The 17500-nt window shown below is 44.8% G+C and overlaps 1 long non-coding RNA gene across 1 annotated transcript in view; it reads right to left on the bottom strand.

The window, feature by feature from the left end:
* The window catches only part of LOC116355394 (uncharacterized), a 272245-nt gene that overhangs the window by 12945 nt on the left and 241800 nt on the right, over positions 1-17500 (bottom strand). Inside the window, exon 4 of the long non-coding RNA XR_004204415.1 lies at positions 17183-17296. This is a non-coding gene — a long non-coding RNA (uncharacterized LOC116355394). The remainder of the gene's footprint in view (positions 1-17182; positions 17297-17500) is intronic.

Raw genomic sequence — 17500 nt, 5'->3', positions numbered from 1 at the left:
TAGCAGCAATCTACATTTAGATATAGATCTACTGCTATAGATCTAGATATAGATAGATATAGATCTACTGCTATAGATCTAGATATAGATAGATATAGATCTACTGCTATAGATCTAGATATAGATAGATATAGATCTACTGCTATAGATCTAGATATAGATAGATATAGATCTACTGCTATAGATCTAGATCTAGATCGATATAGATCTACTGCTATAGATCTAGATATAGATAGATAAAGATCTACTGCTATAGATCGATATAGATCTACTGCTATAGATCTAGATATAGATAGATATAGATCTACTGCTATAGATCTAGATCTAGATAGATATAGATCTACTGCTATAGATATAGATAGATATAGATCTACTGCTATAGATCTAGATATAGATAGATATAGATCTACTGCTGCGTGTTATTTGGGAAACACATACAGTCTAATAGTACTTACCAATAGTAGGTAACTCCTCAAGGAAATATATGAGTGTGTTTAGGATGTGAATAAAGAGCTTACTGTTTAACTAACCACTGACTGGTGCCTCCACCCTCTACCTCTGTTAGTACTGTAAACTGGGTGGGTACAGTAGACTACAGTAGGGTACAGTTGGGTACAGTAGGGTACAGTATACTACAGTAGGGTACAGTTGGGTACAGTAGACTACAGTAGACTACAGTAGGGTACAGTAGACTACAGTAGGGTACAGTATACTACAGTAGGGTACAGTTGGGTACAGTATACTACAGTAGGGTACAGTTGGGTACAGTAGGGTACAGTAGACTACAGTAGGGTACAGTATACTACAGTAGGGTACAGTAGACTACAGTAGGGTACAGTAGACTACAGTAGGGTACAGTTGGGTACAGTAGGGTACAGTAGACTACAGTAGGGTACAGTATACTACAGTAGGGTACAGTTGGGTACAGTATACTACAGTAGGGTGCAGTTGGGTACAGTAGGGTACAGTAGACTACAGTAGGGTACAGTATACTACAGTAGGGTACAGTTGGGTACAGTAGGTTACAGTAGACTACAGTAGGGTACAGTAGGGTACAGTAGACTACAGTAGGGTACAGTAGACTACAGTAGACTACAGTAGGGTACAGTAGGGTACATTAGGGTACAGTAGACTACAGTAGGGTACAGTAGACTACAGTAGACTACAGTAGGGTAGAGTAGACTACAGTAGACTACAGTAGGGTACAGTAGACTACAGTAGGGTACAGTAGACTACAGTAGACTACAATAGGGTACAGTAGACTACAGTTGGGTACAGTAGGGTACAGTAGACTACAGTAGGGTACAGTGGACTACAGTAGACTACAGTAGGGTACAGTAGACTACAGTAGGGTACAGTAGACTACAGTAGGGTACAGTAGACTACAGTAGGGTACAGTAGGGTGCAGTAGACTACAGTAGGGTACAGTAGACTACAGTAGGGTACAGTTGGGTACAGTAGGGTACAGTAGAATACAGTAGGGTACAGTAGACTACAGTAGGGTACAGTAGACTACAGTAGGGTACAGTAAACTACAGTAGGGTACAGTAGGGTACAGTAGACTACAGTAGGGTACAGTAGACTACAGTAGGGTGCAGTAGGGTACAGTAGACTACAGTAGGGTACAGTAGACTACAGTAGACTACAGTAGGGTGGAGTCGACTACAGTTGGGTACAGTAGGGTACAGTAGACCTCAGTAGGGTACAGTAGACTACAGTAGGGTACAGTAGGGTACAGTAGACTACAGTAGGGCACAGTAGACTACAGTAGACTAAAGTAGGGTACAGTAGACTACAGTTGGGTACACTAGGGTACAGTAGACTACAGTAGGGTACAGTAGACTACAGTAGACTACAGTAGGGTACAGTAGACTACAGTTGGGTACAGTAGGGTACAGTAGACTACAGTAGGGTACAGTAGACTACAGTATACTACAGTAGGGTACAGTAGACTACAGAAGGGTACAGTAGGGTACAGTGGACTACAGTAGACTACAGTAGACTACAGTATGCTACATTAGACTACAGTTGGGTATAGTAGGGTACAGTGGACTACAGTAGACTACAGTAGGGTACAGTAGACTACAGTAGACTACAGTAGGGTACAGTAGACTACAGTTGGGTACAGTAGACTACAGTAGACTACAGTAGGGTACAGTGGACTACAGTAGACTACAGTGGGGTACAGTATGGTACAGTAGACTACAGTAGGGTACAGTGGACTACAGTAGACTACAGTAGGGTACAGTAGACTACAGTAGGGTACAGTGGACAACAGTAGACTACAGTAGGGTACAGTAGACTACAGTAGGGTACAGTAGACTACAGTAGGTTACAGTAGGGTACAGTAGACTACAGTGGACTACAGTAGGGTGCAGTAGGGTACAGTAGACTACAGTAGGGTACAGGAGGATAGAGTTGGGTGGAGTAGGGTACAGGAGGGTAGAGTAGGGTGGAGTAGGGCACAGGCGGGTAGAGTAGGGTGGAGTAGGGCACAGGAGGGTAGAGTAGGGTGGTGCAGGGCACAGTGGGGTGGAGTTGGGCACAGTGGGGTGGAGTAGGGTACAGTACACTACAGTAGGGTACAGTAGACTACAGTAGGGTTGAGTAGACTACAGTAGGGTACAGTAGGGTACAGTAGAAAACAGTAAGGTGGAGTAGGGTACAGTAGGGTACACTACACTACATTAGGGTACAGTAGACTACAGTAGGGTACACTACACTACAGGAGGGTATAGTAGGGTGGAGTAGGGTACAAGAGGGTAGAGTAGGGTGGAGTAGGGTACAGGAGGGTAGAGTAGGGTGGAGTAGGGCACAGTAGGGTGGAGTAGGATACAGGAGGGTAGAGTAGGGCACGGTAGGGTGGAGTAGGGGCACAGTAGGGTGGAGTATGGTACAGGAGGGTAGAGTAGGGTACAGTAGACTACAGTAGAGTACAGTAGACTGCAATAGGGTGGAGTAGGGTGGAGTAAGGTACAGTAGACTACAGTAGGGTACAGTAGACTACAGTAGGGTACAGTAGACTGCAGTAGGGTGGATTAGGGCACAGTGGGGTGGAGTAGGGTACAGTAGACTGCAGTAGGGTGGAGTAGGGTACAGTAGACTACAGTAGGGTACAGTAGACTACAGTAGACTACAGTAGGGTACAGTAGACTGCAGTAGGGTGGAGTAGGGTACAGTAGACTGCAGTAGGGTGGAGTAGGGCACAGTAGGGTGGAGTAGGGTACAGTAGACTGCAGTAGGGTGGAGTAGGGTACAGTAGACTACAGTAGGGTACAGTAGGGTACAGTAGACTGCAGTAGGGTGGAGTAGGGTACAGTAGACTACAGTAGGGTGCAGTAGGGTGCAGTAGACTACAGTAGGGTACAGTAGTGTGCAGTAGACTACAGTATGGTAGAGTAGGCAACAATAGGGTACAGTAGGGTACAGTAGACCACAGTAGAGTCCAGTAGACTACAGTAGGGTGCAGTAGGTCGTTATTTCTCGACCACATCAAGAGCTATGTGAGGCTCTCTTAGGTGTGGCAAGTACTTAGAATACCTCCCAAATGGCACCCTATTCCCTTCATAGTGCCCTACGTTTCACCAGGACCTACATACTAAAGTCTACTCTGCTTCACAATACTGCCTATTAACTAAAATGACAGTTTCCCTTCGAGCTCTGGAAAAGCCTGGAGATGTTCACTGCAAGCCACAGATTGGGAGGAAAAGACACCTGCTGCTCATTAAACTGATCACACCAACAGCCAGCTGAATAATCCCTGGTAACAGCAGGAAAGGATACCTTCAAGCTAGGTTCTTATGTCCTAAATATAATCCTAAACTCTACAGTCGGAGATTTACACACACCTTAGCCAAATACATTTAATCTCAGGTTTTCACAATTGCTGACATTTAATGCTAGTAAAAAAATGCCTTGTCTTAGGTCAGTAAGGTTCACCACTTTATTTTAAGAATGTAAAATGTCATAATAATAGTAGAGAGAATGATTTATTTCAGTTTTTATTTCTTTCATCACATTCCCAGGGGGTCAGAAGTTTACATACACTAAATTAGTATTTGGTAGCATTGCCTTTAAAATTGTTTAATTTGGGTCAAACATTTCGGGTAGCCTTCCACAAGCTTCCCACAATAAGTTGGGTGAATTTTGGCCCATTCCTCCTGACAGAGCTGGTGTAACTGAGTCAGGTTTGTACACACTTTTTCAGTTCTGCCCACAAATTTTCTATAGGTTTGAGGTCATATGGCTTTGTGATGGCCACTCCAATACCTCGACTTGTTGTCCTTAAGCCATTTTGCCACAACTTTGGAGGTATGCTTGGAGTCATTGTCCATTTGGAAGACCCATTTGCGACCAAGCTTTTACTTCCTGACTGATGTCTTGAGATGTTGCTTCAATATATCCACGTAATTTTCCTCCTCATGATGTCATCTATTTTATGAAGTACACCAGTCCCTCCTGCAGCAAAGCACCCCCACAACATGATGCTGCCACCCCCGTGCTTCACGGTGGGGATGGTGTTCTTCGGCTCGGAAGCCTCCCCCTTTTTCCTCCAAACATAACGATGGTCATTATGGTCAAACAGTTGTATTTTTGTTTCATCAGACCAGAGGACATTTCTCCAAAAAGTACAATCTGTCCCCATGTGCAGATGCAAACCGTAGTCTGGCTTTTTTATTGCGGTTTTTGGAGCAGTGGCTTCTTCCTTGCTGAGCGGCCTTTCAGGTTATGCCGATATAGGACTCGTTTTACTGTGGATATAGATACTTTTGTACCGGTTTCTTCCAGCATCTTCACAAGGTCCTTTGCTGTTGTTCTGGGATTGATTTGCACTTTTCGCACCAAAGTACGTTCATCTCTAGGAGACAGAACGCGTCTCCTCCCTGAGCGGTATGACGGCTGCGTGGTCCCATGGTGTTTACACTTGGGTACTATTTTCTGAGGTCTTGGCTTATTTCTTTAGATTTTCCCAGGATGTCAAGCAAAGACGCAGTGAGTGAAAACGCCTGAAGGTACCACGTTCAAATGTACAAACAATAGTACGCAAGTATAAACACCATGGGACCACGCAGCCATCATACCGCTCAGGGAGGAGATGCCTGAGCGTGTATAAAAAAAATTCAAACTTTGAAAAACAGGCGTTTTGAAATTACTCCCAAGGATGAACGGGACTTGTGGAGGTCTACAACTTTTGTTCTGAATTTTTTCTAAATATAAACTCCCAGTTAAGAAGAAAGGCATTATGTAAATCTACACTCCCAGTTAGGAAGAAAGACATTATGTAATTCTAAACTCCCAGTTATCTGAGGGTTAGGAACTATGTCAAGGTACCTACTGACAGGAGGAGAATGAACGTGTAATTGGACAACATGTACGTTGACTATTTGACTTCAGCGAGGAGGTTTGTCTACAAGCCTAAATCATTTTGGTTTCCAGTAGGATATCTTTAGCCTGGGTGACAGTTTGTTTAGCTATCATTCCACTCCTTGCCACTCTTGTCAAATTACACATAGTAACAGGAGTGGAAGGTTAGCACAAACAGACTGGATTTCAGGCTAAAGATATCCTTGATGATTTAGGCTTGTAGACAAACCCCCACAGTGTCTATATATTATCTTTTCCAACTAGTGTAAACATTTCCCTGGCTTTGCCAAAGGGTACATTACACACATTAGACGAGGTACAATAGATTACAATCTTTGCGAAGCAAAGAAGAGAAGACCTTCTGCATATTTGCTCTAACATTTAGAGGATACGATTGAATTAAATAAATGGCCAAATGCTCCTAATACTCTTAAAAGGGATAAGAAGGCTCAGAGCGTCTTACTTTAAGAGCATTGGTTGCTTTGTGGTTTAAACACGGTCTCTGTCTATGTAACCAATCTATTATTTTCTATTGTCAATACACTCCTGAGTGGCGCAGCGGTCTAAGGCACTGCATCTCAGTGCTAGAGGCAAGACTACAGACACCCTGGTTCGAATCCAGGCTGTATCACAACCGGCCGTGATTGGGAGTCACATAGGGCGGCGCACAATTGGCCCAGCGTCTTCTAGGTTTGGCAATCATTGTAAATAATAATGTGTTCTTAACTGACTTGCCTAGTTAAATTAAGGACAAATTAAATACAATAAAAAGAAAATGCTGACATCTCTCAACGAATTCTCAAATTGACCCACTATTTACATTGTCTTGAAATACACAAAAATTGGGGTATAAATTTAACATTTTCAAAAAAAAATGAATGTGTGGAATATAAGACTATTCTAATAACATATGTTTTTATTTTAATTTTTTAGATGTACCTTTATTTAACTAGGCAAGTCAGTTAAGAACAAATTCTTATTTTCAATGACGGCCTAGGAACACTGGGTTAACTGCCTGTTCAGGGGCAGAACGACAGATTTGTACCTTGTCAGCTCGGGGGTTTGAACTTGCAACCTTGCATCTAGTCCAACGCTCTAACCACTAGGCTACCCTGCCGCCCCGGAAATGTACAGACAAAGATTATCTCAGAAAGATATTCTGAATATTTACTGCAACAGTAAGGTGACAAATGTATATTTCAGCTTTAACCGAACTTGATTTAGCATTTAGTCTTTTTGAAGATGTCTTCAATACTATTGTGGATCATGATTATGTCACGCCCTGATCTTTTTCACCTGTCCTCATTATTGTCTCCACCCCCTCCAGGTGTCGCTTATTTTCCCCAGTGTATTTATCCCTGTGTTTCCTGTCTCTCTGTACAAGTGTATTTATCCCTGTGTTTCCTGTCTCTCTCTACCAGTGTATTTATCCCTGTGTTTCCTGTCTCTCTCTACCAGTGTATTTATCCCTGTGTTTCCTGTCTCTCTGTGACAGTTTGTCTTGTATGTACAAATCAACCAGCGTGTTCTTTCAGTCCTTTTGATATTTTCTTTTTTGATAGTTTACCTGGTTTTGACGCCTGCCTGTCTCTGGACTACTTTCCCGCCTGCCTGATCATCCTGCCTGATCATCCTGCCTGATCATCCTGCCTGATCATCCTGTCTGATCATCCTGCCTGATCATCCTGCCTGATCATCCTGCCTGATCATCCTGCCTGATCATCCTGCCTGTCCTGACCTTGATTCTGCCTGTCCTTCGGTACCTTTTGGACTCTGAACTTGTTTTGATCCTTTTGCCTGTCCATGACCACTCTCTTCTCAGGGTGATTAATCCCTATTGGATTAATAAATATTCTAAGACTCCAACCATCTGCCTCCTGTGTTTGCATCTGGGTCTCATCTTGCGTCATGATAGATTACTTCATTGGCAAAGTGGGCAAACTTAGAAATTCCAACAACGAACAGTGAGCCATTGTAATCATGCATATAATGACAAAAAAAAGTATTGTGCGTTTGAATTTTATAACATTTGTGTGAGAGAGGTGGAGAAATTATTGTTATCGATCAGTAATGACAAACCTCTTGGCATTGATAGCTACAGAGGATGGTAGCTGACTCTATAGCCACTCCTACTGACTCCTACTGACTCTATAGCCACTCCTACTGAGGATGGTAGCTGACTCTATAGCCACTCCTACTGAGGATGGTAGCTGACTCTATAGCCACTCCTACTGAGGATGGTAGCTGACTCTATAGCCACTCCTACTGAGGATGGTAGCTGACTCTATAGCCACTCCTACTGAGGATGGTAGCTGACTCTATAGCCACTCCTACTGAGGATGGTAGCTGACTCTATAGCCACTCCTACTGAGGATGGTAGCTGACTCTATAGCCACTCCTACTGAGGATGGTAGCTGACTCTATAGCCACTCCTACTGAGGATGGTAGCTGACTCTATAGCCACTCCTACTGAGGATGGTAGCTGACTCTATAGCCACTCCTACTGAGGATGGTAGCTGACTCTATAGCCACTCCTACTGAGGATGGTAGCTGACTCTATAGCCACTCCTACTGAGGATGGTAGCTGACTCTATAGCCACTCCTACTGAGGATGGTAGCTGACTCTATAGCCATTCCTATCTGTCATATCTTTAATCTGAGCCTGGAGGAAAGTCTTGGACCTCAGGCCTGGAGGGAAGCCAAAGTCATTCCACTACCCAAGAGTGTTAAAGCGGCCTTAACTGCTTCTAACAGCAGACCTATCAGCTTGCTGCCAGCTCTTAGCAAACTGTTTGAAAAAAAAAAATGTGTTTGACCAAATACAATGCCATTTTTCTGTAAACAAATAAACAGACTTTCAGCACTCTTATAGAGAAGGACACTCAACATGCCCTGCCCTGACACAAATGACTGACGAAAGAAAGAACTTGAAAAGAAAAAAAAAACATAATGACAAAGTAAAATATTTTTAGATCATTTTGCCAAATGTATTAAAAAATAAATAAACAATAATTTCACAAGTACAGAAAATATAATGTACAGTGCCTTGTGAAAGTATTCACCCCCTTGGCATTTGTCCTATTTTGTTGCCTTACAACCTGGAATTAACCTGGGGGGGGGTTGTATCATTTGATTTACACAATATGCCTACCATTTTGAAGATGCTAAATCTTTTTTATTGTGGAACAAACAAGAAATAAATAAAGAAATAAGACGAAAAAATAACAGAAAACATGAGTGTGCATAACTACTCACCCCCACAAAGTCAATACTTTGTAGAGCCACCTTTTGCAGAAATAACAGCTGCAAGTCTCTTGGGGTATGTCTCTATAAGCTTGGCACATCTAGCCACTGGGATTTTTGCCCATTCTTCAAAGCAAAACTGCTACAGCTCCTTCAAGTTGGATGGGTTCCAGCTGGTGTACAGCAATCTTTAAGTCATACTGTAAAGGATCTCGTCCTCCTCTTCTGAGGAGGAGTAGCGAGAAGGATCGGAGGACCAAAACACAGCGTAGTAAGTGTCCATAATTTAATGAAGAAAAATTAACACTGAACGAAAACAATAAGCAACAAATGGACAGTCCCGTAAGGTGAATGACAAACACTAAACAGGAAATAAACACCCACCAAACTCAGGTGGAAAAAGGCTCCCTAAGTATGATTCTCAATCAGAGACAACTAACAACACCTGCCTCTGATTGAGAACCATACTAGGCCGAACACAAAAACCAACATAGAAAAACAAACATAGACTGCCCACCCCAACTCACGCCCTGACCATACTAAAACAAAGACAAAACAAAGGAACTAAGGTCCGAACGTGACATATACCACACATTCTCAATTGGATTGAGGTCTGGGCTTTGACTAGGCCATTCCAAGACATTTAAATGTTTCCCCTTAAACCACTTGAGTGTTGCTTTAGCAGTATGCTTAGGGTCATTGTCTCACATCTCTGGAAGACTGAAACAGGTTTCCCTCAAGAATGTCCCTGTATTTAGCACCATCCATCATTCCTTCAATTCTGACCAGTTTCCCAGTCCCTGCTGAAGAAAAACATCCCCACAGCATGATGCTGCCACCACCATGCTTCACTGTGGGATGCTTTCTCGGGGTGATGAGAGGTGTTGGGTTTGTGACAGACATAGCGTTTTCCTTGATGGCAAAAAGCTCAATTTTGATCAAGTCTCATCTGATCAGACTTCCGTATGTTTGGAGAGTCTCCCACATGCCCTTTGGCGAACACCAAACGTTTGCGTTTGCTTATTTTTTTTCTTTTAGCAATGGCTTTTTCTGGCCACTCTTCCGTAAAAGGCACATTTGAAAAAGAGACATATGTCTCAATATATCTTCTCTGGTAAAAAAATAAAGATCACAGGGGTCCACCGAAGTCTTGAGCAGCGTTCGACGGTCGACCCCACCGGCTTTCTAGCCATCGCCGATCCACTTTTCATTTTCCATTTGTTTTGTCTTTGTTTTCGACACACCTGGTTTCTATTCCCCAATTACATGTTCATTATTTAACCCTCTGTTTTCCCCATGTTGGTGTGCGTGTTTGTATATAATGTTCAGGTCGTTGTTGGCTGGTATTGTTTGTATATATTGTTCAGGTCGTTGTTGGCTGGTATTGTTTGTATATATTGTTCAGGTCGTTGTTGGCTGGTATTGTTTGTATATAATGTTCAGGTCCTTGTTGGCTGGTATTGTTTGTATATAATGTTCAGGTCGTTGTTGGCTGGTATTGTTTGTATATATTGTTCAGGTCGTTGTTGGCTGGTATTGTTTGTATATATTGTTCAGGTCGTTACTGGTTGGCTGGTATTGTTTGTATATATTGTTCAGGTCGTTGTTGGCTGGTATTGTTTGTATATAATGTTCAGGTCGTTGTTGGCTGGTATTGTTTGTATATATTGTTCAGGTCATTACTGGTTGGCTGGTATTGTTTGTATATAATGTTCAGGTCATTACTGGTTGGCTGGTATTGTTTGTATAAAATGTTCAGGTCGTTGTTGGCTGGTATTGTTTGTATATATTGTTCAGGTCGTTGTTGGCTGGTATTGTTTGTATATATTGTTCAGGTCGTTACTGGTTGGCTGGTATTGTTTGTATATATTGTTCAGGTCGTTACTGGTTGGCTGGTATTGTTTGTATATATTGTTCAGGTCGTTGTTGCTGGTATTGTTTGTATATATTGTTCAGGTCGTTACTGGTTGGCTGGTATTGTTTGTATATATTGTTCAGGTCGTTGTTGGCTGGTATTGTTTGTATATATTGTTCAGGTCGTTGTTGGCTGGTATTGTTTGTATATATTGTTCAGGTCGTTGTTGGCTGGTATTGTTTGTATATAATGTTCAGGTCGTTGCTGATTGGCTGGTATTGTTTGTATATAATGTTCAGGTCGTTGTTGGCTGGTATTGTTTGTATATAATGTTCAGGTCATTACTGGTTGGCTGGTATTGTTTGTATATATTGTTCAGGTCGTTGCTGATTGGCTGGTATTGTTTGTATATATTGTTCAGGTCGTTGCTGATTGGCTGGTATTGTTTGTATATATTGTTCAGGTCGTTGCTGATTGGCTGGTATTGTTTGTATATATTGTTCAGGTCGTTGCTGATTGGCTGTTAGCCGGGTCCGTTATTACACCCGTTATTAATAGTGACCGGTAATTTCACGCACCTTTATTATTTGTTTTATACTGGTGCTGTTTGTGTAATAAATGACCTTATTGCATCATCTCCTGCTCGCCTGATTCCATGATTCCAGTTACCCACAGCCTGACAAAGGCACTGCATTATTACATCATCTCCTGCTCGCCTGATTCCATGATTCCAGTTACCCACAGCCTGACAAAGGCACTGCATTATTACATCATCTCCTGCTCGCCTGATTCCATGATTCCAGTTACCCACAGCCTGACAAAGGCACTGCATTATTACATCATCTCCTGCTCGCCTGATTCCATGATTCCAGTTACCCACAGCCTGACAAAGGCACTGCATTATTACACTCATCTCCTGCTCGCCTGATTCCATGATTCCAGTTACCCACAGCCTGACAAAGGCACTGCATTATTACATCATCTCCTGCTCGCCTGATTCCATGATTCCAGTTACCCACAGCCTGACAAAGGCACTGCATTATTACATCATCTCCTGCTCGCCTGATTCCATGATTCCATTTACCCACAGCCTGACAAAGGCACTGCATTATTACATCATCTCCTGCTCGCCTGATTCCATGATTCCAGTTACCCACAGCCTGACAAAGGCACTGCATTATTACACTCATCTCCTGCTCGCCTGATTCCATGATTCCAGTTACCCACAGCCTGACAAAGGCACTGCATTATTACATCATCTCCTGCTCGCCTGATTCCATGATTCCAGTTACCCACAGCCTGACAAAGGCACTGCATTATTACACTCATCTCCTGCTCGCCTGATTCCATGATTCCAGTTACCCACAGCCTGACAAAGGCACTGCATTATTACACTCATCTCCTGCTCGCCTGATTCCATGATTCCAGTTACCCACAGCCTGACAAAGGCACTGCATTATTACACTCATCTCCTGCTCGCCTGATTCCATGATTCCAGTTACCCACAGCCTGACAAAGGCACTGCATTATTACATCATCTCCTGCTCGCCTGATTCCATGATTCCAGTTACCCACAGCCTGACAAAGGCACTGCATTATTACATCATCTCCTGCTCGCCTGATTCCATGATTCCAGTTACCCACAGCCTGACAAAGGCACTGCATTATTACATCATCTCCTGCTCGCCTGATTCCATGATTCCAGTTACCCACAGCCTGACAAAGGCACTGCATTATTACACTCATCTCCTGCTCGCCTGATTCCATGATTCCAGTTACCCACAGCCTGACAAAGGCACTGCATTATTACATCATCTCCTGCTCGCCTGATTCCATGATTCCAGTCACCCACAGCCTGACAAAGGCACTGCATTATTACATCATCTCCTGCTCGCCTGATTCCATGATTCCATTTACCCACAGCCTGACAAAGGCACTGCATTATTACATCATCTCCTGCTCGCCTGATTCCATGATTCCAGTTACCCACAGCCTGACAAAGGCACTGCATTATTACACTCATCTCCTGCTCGCCTGATTCCATGATTCCAGTTACCCACAGCCTGACAAAGGCACTGCATTATTACATCATCTCCTGCTCGCCTGATTCCATGATTCCAGTTACCCACAGCCTGACAAAGGCACTGCATTATTACACTCATCTCCTGCTCGCCTGATTCCATGATTCCAGTTACCCACAGCCTGACAAAGGCACTGCATTATTACACTCATCTCCTGCTCGCCTGATTCCATGATTCCAGTTACCCACAGCCTGACAAAGGCACTGCATTATTACACTCATCTCCTGCTCGCCTGATTCCATGATTCCAGTTACCCACAGCCTGACAAAGGCACTGCATCGCGTCACCACAGATTCCAGGCTGTGTCACATCCGGCTGTGATCAGGAGTCCCATAAAGGCAGTGAACAATTGGCCCAGCGTTGTCCGGGTTAGGGGAGGATTTTTGCCAGATGGGCTTTACATAGCTCACCGCGCTGTAGCGACTCCTTGTGACGGGCCGGGTTCGTGCAGGCTGACATCGGTCGTCAGTTCAACGGCTTTTCCTTCGGCACATTCGTGCGGGTTCCGGGGTTAAGAGGGCGGGTGTTAAGGAGCGCGGTTTGGCGGGTCATGTTTCAGCATCAGACCTCTCCCAGCCGGATGGGGAGTTGCAGCGATGAGATAAGATCGAATTTGGGGAGAAAACAAACATATATATATATATACAGTGCCTTGCGAAAGTATTCGGCCCCCTTGAACTTTGCGACCTTTTGCCACATTTCAGGAGTCAAACATAAAGATATAAAACTGTATTTTTTTGTGAAGAAACAACAAGTGGGACACAATCAAGAAGTGGAACGACATTTATTGGATATTTCAAACTTTTTTAACAAATGAAAAACTGAAAAATTGGGCGTGCAAAATTATTCAGTGGTGCAAAGTACTTCCGTAAAAATACTTGTAAGGGGGTTTATCTGTACTTAACTTTACTATTGACATTTTTTTACAACTTTCACTTTTACTTCACTTCATTCCTAAAGAAAATAATGTACTTTTTACTCCATACATTTCTTCTGACACCCAAAAGTACTCGTTCCATATTGAATGCTTAGCAGGACAGGAACATGGTCTAATTCTCACATCAGTGGTCATCTCCACTTATCAAGAGAACATCCCTGGTCATCTCCACTTATCAAGAGAACACCCCTGGTCATCTCCACTTATCAAGAGAACACCCCTGGTCATCTCCACTTATCAAGAGAACACCCCTGGTCATCTCCACTTATCAAGAGAACACCCCTGGTCATTTCCTTTGCGTAATATAAGAAATGTCAAATTATTCATATTTTTACTTTTACTCTTGATACTTTTTATTTTACCTTCATTTAACTAGGCAGGTGAGTTAAGAACAAATAAGTATTTACAATGACAGCCTACCGGGGAACAGTGAGTTCCCGGGGCAAAACGACAGATGTTTTACGTTGTCAGTTCAGGGATTCAATCCAGCAACCTTTCAGTTACTAGTCCAAATGCTCTAAAAACTAGGCTACATGCCGACAGAACACTCTAACCACTAGACTACCTGCCGAACCTACTCTCTAACCACTAGACTACCTGCCGTCCCTACACTCCAACCACTAGGCTACCTGCCATCCCTACACTCTAACCACTAGGCTACCTGCCGTCCCTACACTCTAACCACTAGACTACCTGCCGACCCTACTCTCTAACCACTAGACTACCTGCCGACCCTACACTCTAACCACTAGACTACCTGCCGACCCTACACTCTAACCACTAGGCTACCTGCCGTCCCTACAATCTAACCACTAGACTACCTGCCGACCCTACACTCTAACCACTAGACTACCTGCCGACCCTACCCTCTAACCACTAGACTACCTGCCGACCATACACTCTAACCACTAGGCTACCTGCCGTCCCTACACTCTAACCACTAGACTACCTGCCGTCCCTACACTCTAACCACTAGGCTACCTGCCGTCCCTACACTCTAACCACTAGGCTACACTGCCGTCCCTACACTCTAACCACTAGACTACCTGCCGACCCTACACTCTAACCACTAGGCTACCTGCCGACCCTACACTCTAACCACTAGACTACCTGCCACCTCTACACTCTAACCACTAGACTACCTGCCGACCCTACACTCTAACCACTAGACTACCTGCCACCCCTACACTCTAACCACTAGACTACCTGCCGTCCCTACACTCTAACCACTAGACTACCTGCCGTCCCTACACTCCAACCACTAGGCTACCTGCCATCCCTACACTCTAACCACTAGGCTACCTGCCGACCCTACACTCTAACCACTAGACTACCTGCCGACCCTACACTCTAACCACTAGGCTACCTGCCGTCCCTACACTCTAACCACTAGAATACCTGCCGACCCTACACTCTAACCACTAGACTACCTGCCGACCCTACCCTCTAACCACTAGACTACCTGCCGACCATACACTCTAACCACTAGGCTACCTGCCGTCCCTACACTCTAACCACTAGACTACCTGCCGTCCCTACACTCTAACCACTAGGCTACCTGCCGTCCCTACACTCTAACCACTAGGCTACACTGCCGTCCCTACACTCTAACCACTAGACTACCTGCCGACCCTACACTCTAACCACTAGGCTACCTGCCGACCCTACACTCTAACCACTAGACTACCTGCCGTCCCTACACTCTAACCACTAGACTACCTGCCGACCCTACACTCTAACCACTAGACTACCTGCCGACCCTACACTCTAACCACTAGGCTACCTGCCGTCCCTACAATCTAACCACTAGACTACCTGCCGACCCTACACTCTAACCACTAGACTACCTGCCGACCCTACCCTCTAACCACTAGACTACCTGCCGACCATACACTCTAACCACTAGGCTACCTGCCGTCCCTACACTCTAACCACTAGACTACCTGCCGTCCCTACACTCTAACCACTAGGCTACCTGCCGTCCCTACACTCTAACCACTAGGCTACACTGCCGTCCCTACACTCTAACCACTAGACTACCTGCCGACCCTACACTCTAACCACTAGGCTACCTGCCGACCCTACACTCTAACCACTAGACTACCTGCCACCTCTACACTCTAACCACTAGACTACCTGCCGTCCCTACACTCTAACCACTAGACTACCTGCCGTCCCTACACTCCAACCACTAGGCTACCTGCCATCCCTACACTCTAACCACTAGGCTACCTGCCGACCCTACACTCTAACCACTAGACTACCTGCCGACCCTACACTCTAACCACTAGGCTACCTGCCGTCCCTACACTCTAACCACTAGAATACCTGCCGACCCTACACTCTAACCACTAGACTACCTGCCGACCCTACCCTCTAACCACTAGACTACCTGCCGACCATACACTCTAACCACTAGGCTACCTGCCGTCCCTACACTCTAACCACTAGACTACCTGCCGTCCCTACACTCTAACCACTAGGCTACCTGCCGTCCCTACACTCTAACCACTAGGCTACACTGCCGTCCCTACACTCTAACCACTAGACTACCTGCCGACCCTACACTCTAACCACTAGGCTACCTGCCGACCCTACACTCTAACCACTAGACTACCTGCCGTCCCTACACTCTAACCACTAGACTACCTGCCACCCCTACACTCTAACCACTAGACTACCTGCCGACCCTACACTCTAACCACTAGGCTACCTGCCGTCCCTACACTCTAACCACTAGTCTACCTGCCGTCCCTACACTCTAACCACTAGGCTACCTGCCGTCCCTACACTCTAACCACTAGGCTACCTGCCGTCCCTACACTCTAACCACTAGGTTACCTGCCACCCCTACACTCTAACCACTAGTCTACCTGCTGTCCCTACACTCTAACCACTAGTCTACCTGCCGTCCCTACAATCTAACCACTAGACTACCTGCCACCTCTACACTCTAACCACTAGGCTACCTGCCGTCCCTACACTCTAACCACTAGGCTACCTGCTGTCCCTACACTCTAACCACTAGACTACCTGCCGTCCCTACACTCTAACCACTAGGCTACCTACCGTCCCTACACTCTAACCACTAGTCTACCTGCCGTCCCTACACTCTAACCACTAGGCTACCTGCCATCCCTACACTCTAACCACTAGTCTACCTGCCGTCCCTACACTCTAACCACTAGACTACCTGCCGCCCCTACACTCTAACCACTAGACTACCTGCCGACCCGTATATTTTAGTAACATAAATATTTTCACTCAAATAGTATTTTACTGGTGGACTTTCACTCATTTTCTATTAAGGTATCTTTACTTTTACTCAAGTAGGACAGTTGGGTACTTTTCCCCACCTCTGCTAGTGCTCTCCTTCCTCCCTCCTCTCTGTCTTTTCCCTATGGAGTTCCAATGAGTTACAATGCTGCAGTTGTTTAAACTCTGCTCCTCTGTCCTTGAACCTTGAGGTGTTATCATGCAGAGGAGAGGGCAACACTTTACACACACACACACACACACACACACACACACACACACACACACACACACACACACACACACACACACACACACACACACACACACACACACACACACACACACACACACACACACACATACTGTCCTTTGGAACCAAGGACTGACACACACACACTCACGGGGACGAGAGGGCAGCAGCCGCGCTAGCGTTTAATATCTTACCGTTAGACATCCCATCAGGCTTTGCTCAAAGGGTCGTTGGAAGGCCCGGGGGTCACCGCACCAGTCCAGCAGCTCTGTCGCTGCCGTCTGGAAGTTGGCAGGGTTCTGTAAGTGCTAAGGAAGAAAAAGAAGTACAAACACAAAGTAAAGGTCGTTAAGGGTCAAATAACAGACACATGTCAAAGGTCACGAACACATTTCCGCGCGTGAGGTTACAGGAGCAGATTATTAGTGCATTTAACCTAGATAATTCTATGTAACCAGAAAACATTATATACTATAATTCTATAGCACTTCTATAGTATGTAGATTAATGTA

The sequence above is a fragment of the Oncorhynchus kisutch genome, linkage group LG20 (assembly GCF_002021735.2).
Source record: "Oncorhynchus kisutch isolate 150728-3 linkage group LG20, Okis_V2, whole genome shotgun sequence".
In the NCBI taxonomy this organism is placed as follows: domain Eukaryota; kingdom Metazoa; phylum Chordata; class Actinopteri; order Salmoniformes; family Salmonidae; genus Oncorhynchus; species Oncorhynchus kisutch.
The sequence above is the reverse complement of the archived record's forward strand: the minus strand, read 5'-3'. Positions and strand labels throughout refer to the sequence as shown.